General features: G+C 38.7%; 2 pseudogenes; one reads left to right on the top strand and one right to left on the bottom strand.

Moving 5' to 3' along the window:
- Window positions 1–2,490: 2,490 nt before the first annotated feature.
- On the bottom strand, window positions 2,491–3,713 carry Pias2-ps1 (protein inhibitor of activated STAT, 2, pseudogene 1; annotated as a pseudogene).
- Olr739-ps (olfactory receptor pseudogene 739) lies at window positions 3,740–3,832 on the top strand (annotated as a pseudogene).

Below are 11,789 nucleotides of genomic sequence, written 5' to 3'. Positions count from 1 at the left end.
AAAACCAACCTTAATTACAAACACAAATGCAACTAATGAATATCTTTATTTGCAAAAGACAAAGTGTCCAGGACTGATTGAAGACACATGAGAAGTCAAAATAGGCTATCTAACTCCCTTCAACATGACTGTTTAAAATTCAACACCTTCCTTCAAACTCATTCCTACTACTCTAATGGAAGCTTGTTTGATATAAGGGTTATGACAGGCTGGATCACACTCATTACCCCTTACCTAAGCATCATGTGTGCATCAGTGTTCTAAAACAGACCTATCTCACTTGCCTTTACAATTGTCCTAGAACAGAGGCCAAGTATTGATACTTTCGAGGCAGAAAGAAGTCAGAAAGCTAGCTAGTAAAAGCCGTTGTCATGAGTAGAGTTCTGTGCAGCAGCTACACTGCCTGGAATTAATAATGCAAGGAAACCCTTCAGTGTCTATGTGGGGGGGGGGAGGAGATGCAAACCAGGTTGGCCAAATGACTGTAAACATTAGCCACTGCTCCCTGGGTGTAGATATCTCAGATAACAGGAGGTGGCTGCCATCTAAGTAACAACAAGATGACTTCTTTATTCTAGTCTATCTGGTTAAACAGTTATCTGCATTACAGAGACTCTGCTTATCAGGATCTTCATAAAATGTGACATTAAGGAAAGAATGTCTTTGCAACAACCATGTAAATACAGAGTCAAATGCAGAAAGAAAAGTACAGACCTTCAAAGATAGCTGCAAAGTGACCCCAATTTGATATTAAACACATCTATTTCAAAGGCGCCAGTCATCTAAAGTGACTCTTTAGATGTGAACTGTTGACGAGCTAATTGACACAGGTAGTACAACTACAAAAGCAGAGGCATGTTATGAGAGCTAAGGAAATAATGTCTACTCCAACCTTCAGTACTTAAAGGACTTCAGTGATCCTTTGAGACTCTACTGGGTAAACAGATTGCACCACTTCTTTATAGACACATCATACCACAGAAGCCAGGTTATTTTTTCTGGTTACATAGGCAACAGAAACTGCATCTGTACCTAAAGCAGCACAACGTAACATCCTAGAGGAAGGAATCTTTATCTGGACGAGCTAAGGTCAAGCAAGCCAGGGGCCACAATGCAGTGCCCGCTGTGGTCACAGGGGCTGGCTTTGCTTTCCATATCTTTGATGTCTCTGAAGCCCTACCAAAAGAAAAGATCATCAAAATGAGAAGCTGAAGGCCGAGTAGGAACAGTGTGGACAACTACATGGACATTTATACAAAAGGTGCACAAAGGCCATGAAAGCTTGAGAAAATAAAACCCCAGCCAGGGAAAAGCCAGCACAATAGAACCTCACCAATGCTGAAGTGGGGACCATGTCCCTGGAGTAGAAGTAGAATCATTATGTTAAAACACATTTGATAAATTAAGAGTAGCCACTTAAAAAAAAAGCTTTAAGTTGATATAGCAAAGGCAGAGAACACTAGGCATCAGGAAAATACTAAATTCTAGAAAACTAAAAATTAAGGAACCTAAAGGAAGCAAGTGATAAGTGCACCTGGCACCTGGCATAGCCACATGAGTGGTGTGTTTTAAAGGCAGCATCAAGTGGGACTTTGGGGACTTGTCCTCGTTTCATTTCAAATATACTCGTGTGTGTGTGTGTGTGTGTGTGTGTGTGTGTGTGTGTGTGTGTGTGTTTTCACAAAAGACTTTTAGGAAAATGAGATCTAATACTACCCTCTATCATTTACCATTGACTTTTCTTTAAACTTGAAAGTCACTGCTGAAATTGAAATTACATTGGTAAGGATTATGATCAGAGACCTTAAATATAATTTGTGTATTAGTGCCATTAAATGTGAAGAGTTCCAACCAAGACAGTATACTGTATTATCCTATAAGATATACGAAATCAGTTAAATTCTTAGGAGGAAATCAGTTATTTCCACCTCTCCTAAGTATGTTCTGGTGTTTCCCAACATTAAATATTTCTGAACACTGTAACGAAAATCGTACCAGCATTCTAACCACATCTTAACTCCAGCACATTTTACTCAAAGGGTTGACTTTCCAGAAAAAAAAGTCTCAAAACTGTAGAAAATTCTACAAGAATGTACAGTAACCCAAAATAACACTTTATATCAGAACAAAATCTGGGCAGTATTCTTGAACATAATCATTATAAAGGGCAACCAAATCCACACTTCACTCCACACACATCAGCAAACATCAAAGCGTGAACAACAAGAGGGAAATGCACAGCACAAAGATCATTTGCTTTGATGGGATCATGAAGAACAGAAAACCTGAAGAAGAAAAGTAGAACCCAAATTCTGGCCAGTTATTCAAACTTCATTACTTCAACAAAATAGAACAAATCTCCATAAAAAGTAATCACTCAGGAAACAAGACTTCTCCCATCTGTTTTTCCTTCATACTGGATTAAACAGAAGTTGCTGTTAGTCTATATCAGTGATTACATCTTTAATTAGAAAAGTTTAACTATTTACATAACTGTAAATTGCTTTTTATTGTAACAACAGGTTGACTGGTGTGTAGAATCCATCCAGCAGTGTAGCAACTGAAGTCAATGGCTCCAGAAGACAGCCGCTTGGATGAAACGTATCCGATGCTCATGGACAGTGTAACGAGAGTCCTCCTTGCATGTCATCTGGTTCCTGCTGGAGTCATCCATGTTCATCTCTGGGGATCAACTGGAATAAGGGAAAGAAAATCCAAACCTGGCAAATCTGATGACGTGCTCGACACTGGCGTGTGGTGGAATGGTACTGAGTAGTCTGTTAATGAAGGTGGAATAGCAGCAGGATCAACTGAAGTCACACTGGGCACCCTTACAGAAGATGGCTGATACATGAGAACCCCTTTGGTTGGACTGCTTTGTGTTTCTGGACATAAAGATGTATTTCCTTTTGGCGGGAGGGTCTTCCTCTTCATCAGAAGAGCTCTCTATTGTTAGATCACTAACACCAATCTTCTTCTTGCTTGCATCACTGGCTACAGTCACTGAACAAGGCTTACTAAAGACACTTGAACTTTCTACTTTTGTACAGGGCTGGCTGGTTACTTTCATAGCTTCTTTCTTAGGTCTCATGGGACACCAGAAACCATCTTCCTGGAATTTGATCTCATCCACATCAGAACAGTCATTGAGAATTTCCATAAAAAGCCCATCTAGTATTAGACTCTCATAGGCAGCCTTTTTGTCGTAAACAAGACAAATCCAGGTGGGCTTCTTCTCATTCACCTGAAGATACAGGGCAGCATCAAAGCACTGCAGATGTGTACACATCACTGCACGGCACGGGATTGTCAGCCTCATTTTTTCCTAAAGGGCACATCGAGGACACTCGAAGACTAGTTGTATCGATTTCACTATCAGAATCTGCAGTAAGTTTTTCTTTAATGAGTGCTCTGGAATGATCAGGATTTCTAATACCTTTCATTTTTAATCTCTGTAATAACATGGCTGATGTAAGCTGTCATACAAGATACACAGACATGGAGTAATTCTTTCCATTTTCAGATGCCCAAGAAATAGAAATCTGATTTGGCACAGCTGAAGACAATCTGACTAAAGGTGTAATATTCAGGGGGCGTCCAGGGCGCTTCTGTTTGATCCCATTTTTAGGTGGTGGTGCATAGCCAGGCAGAGGAAAGAGTTTCCCATTTACTTTTATATACAAACTATTGGGATAGTTATCTTCTTGAGGGCAACTGGTTCTACACGGTCATCACGCCCATGCTGAACCCTATTATCTGCACCCTGAGAAATGCAGAGGTGAAAAATGCTGTGAGGAAGTTGTGGGGCAAAAAGAACATAGGGATGAAGTAAAGGAGAGCTAATGGATAAAAATGATTTAAAAAATATAGCCTATTGTTGAAATGGATCTGTTTTCTGTGAGACATTAAAAAAAAACAGTAACCAAAAATATAAGGACATCAGATTACTACCTTTGCATTTTTTTCTTAGTATCTCAAAACTGCATGGTATCCTAGCATTGTATGCAAGCACAGCACTGAGCCTCCTCTCTGAGATCTTATGAAACTTGATAATCTTCCTGATACCCACTTCTATCATGGCTTGAAAAATTTGAATATTCAAGCCCAGTAAAAATGTAAAGCCCATTAAAAATTTGTAGTTTTAGGTCAGTCCTGAAGCCATACATACAAGTAACAGTGTATGAACTGAATAGGTTATATGTAGGAATATGTATGTATATATATGCACATGATAACAATTTAGTGAAAAAAGGGGCTATGAATTTGAAGGAGAGTGGGAAAAAGTAAATGGAGAGTTTAGTGGAAGGAAGGAAAAAGGAGAAATTTTATTACTAAAGTAAGAAAAACTGTATTTTAAATGATACTTGGTAACATACAATTATGGGTATGGTATAATATCTCAATACATGTATGAAATGTGGAGTAATCTATCTGATCAGGGTAATTGGCATGTCTATTACCTTGATCACAACATTTCTCATGTTGGAAAAATTCTTCAATCTCTCTACTACATATTTTGAAGCATTTAATTAACTGTTGACATTATTAGTTATAAAGTAAAATATTAGGACATATTCTTTTTTTTTTATTAACTTGAGTATTTCTTACTTACATTTCGAGTGTTATTCCCTTTCCCGGTTTCCAGGCAAACATCCCCCTATTCCCTCCCCCTCCCCTTCTCTATGGGTGTTCCCCTCCCCATCCTCCCCCCATTGTCGCCTTCCCCCCAACAATCTAGTTCACTGGGGGTTCAGTCTTAGCAGGACCCAGGGCTTTCCCTTCCACTGGTGCTCTTATTAGGATATTCATTGCTTCCTATGAGGTCAGAGTCCAGGGTCAGTCCATGTATAGTCTTTAGGTAGTGGCTTAGTCCCTGGAAGCTCTGGTTGCTTGGCATAGTTGTTCATAAGGGGTCTCGAGCCCCTTCAAGCTCTTCCAGTTCTTTCTCTGATTCCTTCAATGGGGTCCTATTCTCAGTTCAGTGGTTTGCTGCTGGCATTCGCCTCTGTATTTGCTGTATTCTGGCTGTGTCTCTCAGGAGAGATCTACATCCGGCTCCTGTCAGCCTGCTCTTCTTTGCTTCATCCATCTTGTCTAATTGGGTGGCTGTATATGTATGGGCCACATGTGGGGCAGGCTCTGAATGGGTGTTCCTTCTGTGTCTGTTTTAATCTTTTCCTCTCTATTCCCTGCCAAGGGTATTCTTGTTCCCCTTTTAAAGAAGGAGTGAAGCATTCACATTTTGATCATCCGTCTTGAGTTTCATTTGTTCTAGGCATCTAGGGTAATACAAGCATTTGGGCTAATAGCCACTTATCAATGAGTGCATACCATGTGTGTTTTTCTGTAATTGGGTTACCTCACTCAGGATGATATTTTCCAGTTCCAACCATTTGCCTACGAATTTCATAAAGTCATTGTTTTTGATAGCTGAGTAATATTCCATTGTGTAGATGTACCACATTTTCTGTATCCATTCCTCTGTTGAAGGGCATCTGGGTTCTTTCCAGCTTCTGGCTATTATAAATAAGGCTGCAATGAACATAGTGGAGCACGTGTCTTTTTTATATGTTGGGGCATCTTTTGGGTATATGCCCAAGAGAGGTATAGCTGGATCCTCAGGCAGTTCAATGTCCAATTTTCTGAGGAACCTCCAGACTGATTTCCAGAATGGTTGTACCAGTCTGCAATCCCACCAACAATGGAGGAGTGTTCCTCTTTCTCCGCATCCTCACAAGCATCTGCTGTCACCTGACATTTTGATCTTAGCCATTCTCACTGGTGTGAGGTGAAATCTCAGGCTTGTTTTGATTTGCATTTCCCTTATGACTAAAGATGTTGAACATTTCTTTAGGTGTTTCTCAGCTATTCGGCATTCCTCAGCTGTGAATTCTTTGTTTAGCTCTGAACCCCATTTTTTAATAGGGTTATTTGTCTCCCTGTGGTCTACCTTCTTGAGTTCTTTGTATATTTTGGATATAAGGCCTCTATCTTTTGTAGGATTGGTAAAGATCTTTTCCCAATCTGTTGGTTGCCGTTTTGTCCTAACCACAGTGTCCTTTGCCTTACAGAAGCTTTGCAGTTTTATGAGATCCCATTTTAGGACATATTCTTTAACACAGCTCCACCCAGTACATGGAGAATATTTTCACAAATACATTTTGGGTAAAGTTTCTTCTGCTGCCTTATTTATTTAAAATACCCCAGGATAATAACTTAAAAAGGAAGTTATTTACAGTTACCTTAGAAAGGAAAGCATCCCAACCAGAGAAATTAATCAGGGGATATTATGGAATAAGTTTATCAATCTGGCTATCTCTTCTAATCTGGAAAAATGTATTATTTAAAATTATATCTAAGGGTTTTGCTATTATTCTTATGTTCTTAGAGTCTTGTATCATATACTTATTATAATCATTAGACAATTTCCCTGCATAATTTCAGTTCTTGTGACATTTTGGCATATAAGAAATTTAGACCAAAATGACATAGACATTCCAGTTTGAGCAACAACATTTGTTCTAGATGTTTCCTTTTTTCCGGTGTGAATTTTTGGTTTCTTTATGAAAAATAACGTGTATGGATTTATGACAGCATGTAAAACACTGCAAATAAATTTATGTTCCTTACTTTGCACAAAACTTACCACCACGTGGATCAAGGACCTCAATATGAAACCAGATACACTGATCCTGATAGAAGAGAAAGTGGATAATACCCTTGAATGCATTGGCATAGAAGACAGCTTTCTGAATAGAACACTGTTAGTGCAGACTCTAAGGTCAAACCTCATGAAACTGAAAAGCTTTTGTAAAGCAAAGACAAAGTGGTAGCCTACAGAATGGGAAAAAATTTTTACCCACTGTACATATGACAGAGGACAAATAACCAAAATGTATAAAGAACACAAGAAATTATGGTATCCAAACCCCAAATTATTCAATTTAAAAATAGAGTACATATCTAAACAGAGAATTCTCAACAGAGGAAATTCAAATGACTGAGAAACACTAAGAAATGTTCAACATCCTTAGTCATCAGGGAAATGCAAATCAAATCTATTTTCAGATCTCATACTTGTCAGAAGAGGTAAGATCAATAACACAAGCTCATGCTGACAAGGATGTGGAGCAAGGGGAACACTTATCCACAGTTGATGGAGCTACACACTTGTATAGCAACTCTGGAAGTCAATATGACTGTTCCTTATAAAGCTGGGAATCAATCTACTGCAGGATCCAGCTATACCACTCTTGGTATATACCCAAACAATGCTACATCCTATCACAAAGGCACTTGCTCAACCATATTCATAGCTGTTCTATTAATAATAGCCAGATAATCAGAACAACCTAGATGTCCTTCCACAGAAAAATGGATAATGAAAACATGGGGCATCTGCACAATGGGATATTACTTAACTGTTAAAAAGTACATCATGATCATCTGTCTTGAGTTTCATGTGTTCTCTGCATCTAGGGTAAGTCAAGCACTCCTTCTTTAAAAGGGGAACAAGAATATCCTTGGCAGGGAATAGGGAGGCGAAGATTAAAATAGAGGCAGAAGGAACTCCCATTCAGAGCCTGCCCCACATGTGGCCCATACATATACAGCCACCCAATTAGACAAGATGGATGAAGCAAAGAAGTGCAGGCCGACAGGAACCAGATGTAGATCTCTCCTGAGAGACACAGCCAGAATACAGCAAATACAGAGGTGAATGCCAGCAGCAAACCACTGAACTGAGAACGCGACCCCCGTTGAAGGAATCAGAGAAAGGACTGGAAGAGCTTGAAGGGGCTCGAGATCCCATATGAACAACAATGCCAACCAACCAGAGCTTCCAGGGACTAAGCCACTACCCAAAGACCATACATGGACTGACCCTGGGCTCTGACCTCATAGGTAGCAATGAATAGCCTAGTAAGAGCACCAGTGGAAGGGGAAATCCCTTGGTCCTTCTAAGACTGAAACCCCAGTGAACATGATTGTTGGGGGGAGGGCAGTAATGGGGGTTGGATGGGGAGGGGAACACCTATATAGAAGGGGAGCGGAAGGGGTTGGGGGATGCTGGCCTGTAAACCGTGAAAGGGAATAACATTTGAAATGCAAATAAGAAATACTCAAGTTAATAAAGAAAAAAAAAAGGAAAAAAAGACTTAAAAATATTGGGAAAAAAGTACATCATGAAATTTGTATGGAAATCTAATGGAACTAGAAAAAAACCATCCTATCTTAGTAGAGAGATGGAACATCTGTGATGTAACTAAAGCATAGATTTTTTTCTCTTTTTCATCTTTATATGTGCTGGTTGAAGCTGTATATCAATAGTGGCTTTAATGACAGCACAGAATACTCTTCCTTCTTCTGGTGCCTCCACTTTTTCTTTTTCATGGATGAATGTTCACAAGTGGTCATCAATTCCCCAGGAAGTTACCACTTGCCCTGCCTAGGATGACTTATTTCCATTTCCTATATAGCAAACCTTAGAGTTCTACTTTAAAACCATCTCCTCTGTGAAATGTTTCCTGACCACTTTTCTTCTGGAGTAGAATTAAGTTTCCAAAACATTCATGCTATCATTGTTCTGTCAAGGTGTATTTTCCTCTCAAACCATAAGCTCTCAAAGTAGAGGACTATTCATTGTCTCTTCCTTGTCTCTTTCTGTGAATATCATAACTGATACTTTATAAATACTTGGTAAATGAACAATTCCTGAAGCTGATAAGCAATGCTGTAACATCAACTCTTACAGTTTTTTTCTTGACTATTTAGTGGGGAGCAGTACATCTTATCTGTATAAAATTTTAAGAGCGCTCTGGCTCTTAATTCCTTACAATGTTTCAATTACCTGGCAGCTGCAGTCAGAAGTTCAAGGCATCTAACTTCTGTGAATAATAGTTTTTGCCTACATTTAGTAAGGAAAATGGTAGGAAGACATTCATGTGATTATTTTCATTATTCAATATGAAAATATACATATAAAGAAGTGTATTTTTTGAATATGTGTGTGTGGGTTTGCATGGCTATATTTACTAGTATCTGTATGGCAGAAGTCAAGCTCAGATACTGTTTCACAGGTATTGACCACGTTGGTTTTTTGAAAAATATTCTTTTATTTGTCTGGTACGTGATGATTATGTTAAGCTGGCTGGCTAGTGAGCCATAGATTCTTCCCTGACCGTGTCCAACCCAGATCTTATAAGCACTCCACTATCTACTTGTGTTCCTGTTGTTGAACTCAGATCCTCATACTTATAATTAAGTACTTTACTGATCTATCTCCTCAGCCCATATGTAAAACATTAAGAGAAGAGCATGAATCTGAGGAAAGGTAACTCTATAATGTTACCATCACTGCCACCACCATCATCATTAGAGCTGGGCATTAATTTTGTGTGATGACTGTACCCAAGTCTGTTGGTCTTTCTGTCCTGTAGAGCTTCTTAGACTACTCTTGATTCCTTTCTTGCAGATTTGAAGTGCTATTTGAAAGTTTGAGGCTTTTGTGTGTGTGTGTGGAGGATGTCCTTGAAGTAATAAGTAATATATATACCTGTAAGTGCTTCTCTGTTATTTATTATGCAAAATTCTTCAATATTTCTTAGTGCACATCTAAAATTTTTGGCGCAGAACTGAACACAGAGAAGGCACACCGTGCTCTCTTGATACATTGCTTACATTATACATGTTAGCCTCTAGGAAGTTGACTGAGATAGAGTTCTTCATTCCCCTACAGGTTAGGTTTCTTTAGTTAGAGCTACACATAGGACTTCATCAGTGGCTCGTGAGTGGCTGGGGACTGCACAGGTTGATAAAGTCTGTTCTAGTAGAACTATCAACATTTTCAGAAGTCATTGTACCTACTGAGGGTTGTGGGTCTACTGAGAGCTCATTATTCTCTTTGTTCTACACTCACTGGGAGAAAACCACAGAGATTAAAGTAAAAATATTTTCCCATTGTTTTTAAATTATTTCTTTTATTTTTGAGATTATAATTACTTTATTTTCACTTTCATCCTCGCCCCCCAAGCACTCCTATACATGCCTCCCAATATCTAACAAATTCATGGACCACTTTTCATTAATTGTTGTTATAGTCATATATACACATACATATTCTTAAACCCAACCTACCCAGTCTGTATAACATCACTTCCATGTATGTTTTCAGGGCTGACCATTTGCTAAAGAATTAAAAATCTTGTGCAAAAAGCTCAATTGAAGAAATAATGTCAGTCTGATTATATCATCTCAGCATTGTCACCTCTCACTGATCTGTTACATTAAAGTATAAATAACATGCAATTTGTTTGCAAGGAAAAGTGCAGAATGCAGGAACCTTCTCTGTGCACATAGTTTTATGTTCTTTTCCTATTGAGTATTTGTATCTTTAAGTTTTGACCATATATTAACACAAAAAAGAGACAATTAATGATCTAGAATTGTGAAGTACAGATATAGAAAGTCCAGCACTGACTGGAGGTAATCTAATGTGGTTAAATTATAATTAACTTAATGTTATATGTAACTTATAATAACGGCCACTGAAATATGTACCAGGAATCTAAAGGCCTTTTTGTTTCTGCTCCTTTTTAAGGACCCCAGAGGTTCATTGAAGAGCCTTTAATCTCAGGCTCTTCATTTATCAGTTCTAACTCAGGTTTACCCATTTACTGTCTTATCACTGCATGGTGGTACCATCGCAGCCCCTGACAGCGATGCCAGTGTGATCACTGATTTATGTCTCATTACTACGTGACCATTACAGATGAATGTATGCAAACGATGTAGCCTGCAATAAGACACATGTTAATGACTCAAACTGCTAGCTCTCCCCAGACCTCTTGCTTGAATCTTGATTCATATGCCCAACTTTAGCTATTGTGAATAGTGCAGAATAAAGATTGGTGTATGAGCATCTTTGTGGTATAGCGAATTGGAGTCTTTTCGTAAATAGCCACAAATGGTAAGTCTGGATCTATTTTTATTGTTTTTTAAATTGAAAATAAATTCTTTTTCACACAATATATTCTGATCAGTGTTTCCTTTATCTCATCCAAGATTCTTCTCAGTATCTCATGACCATTCCACCCATCCATCTGTACACCTTCTTTCTTCCCCTCTTTAGAAAGTGAGTAGGCAAATAAAACAAATGAACCATAAGAAAGGAGAAATGCATGAGAAACAGACATGCAGAGACCCACAAACAAAACAGAAACCAATAAAAAGCACAAAACCAAAAACTATAACAAGCAAATAATGGGCCAACAAGGTAGGAGATGTCCAAATAATGCACAATGGGAAAAATATTTCCAAAATAATATTGAGTTTTGTTATTTTATTATGTATACAGGTGGACATGATGTTCTGCCCTTTCAATGTGGTTTGTGTACCTAGTGAAACTCAACTGAAAAAAATTTTTTCCTTTGTAAGCTGTTGTCAGTTGGAGATAGCATCTTTGTTTGGAATGGGACCTTGTATCTATTTTCCTCTCCTAATCACAGAATCCCTCCTGCTTTTTCAAGCCTTGTGCTGCTACAGATGCTTCCTTGGTGTCCTGCTACCCTTCTGGCTTTTACAGTCTTTCCACCTCCCTCTCTGCTTAGTTCCCTGAGTTCTGAGGGGGACAGGTTTGGTGAAGACATCCATTCAGGACTGACTGTTCCAGGGTCACTGCACATTATTCAGCTGTGGACCTCAGTGTTTGTTCCTGTCTATTGCAAGAGAAAGCATCTCTGATGGTGGCTGAGCAAGATACCGATTTATGGGTACAGTAGAATTTCATT

Source organism: Rattus norvegicus, chromosome 3 (assembly GCF_021556685.1).
Source record: "Rattus norvegicus strain SHRSP/BbbUtx chromosome 3, alternate assembly SHRSP_T2T, whole genome shotgun sequence".
Lineage (NCBI taxonomy): Eukaryota > Metazoa > Chordata > Mammalia > Rodentia > Muridae > Rattus > Rattus norvegicus.
The sequence above is the reverse complement of the archived record's forward strand: the minus strand, read 5'-3'. Positions and strand labels throughout refer to the sequence as shown.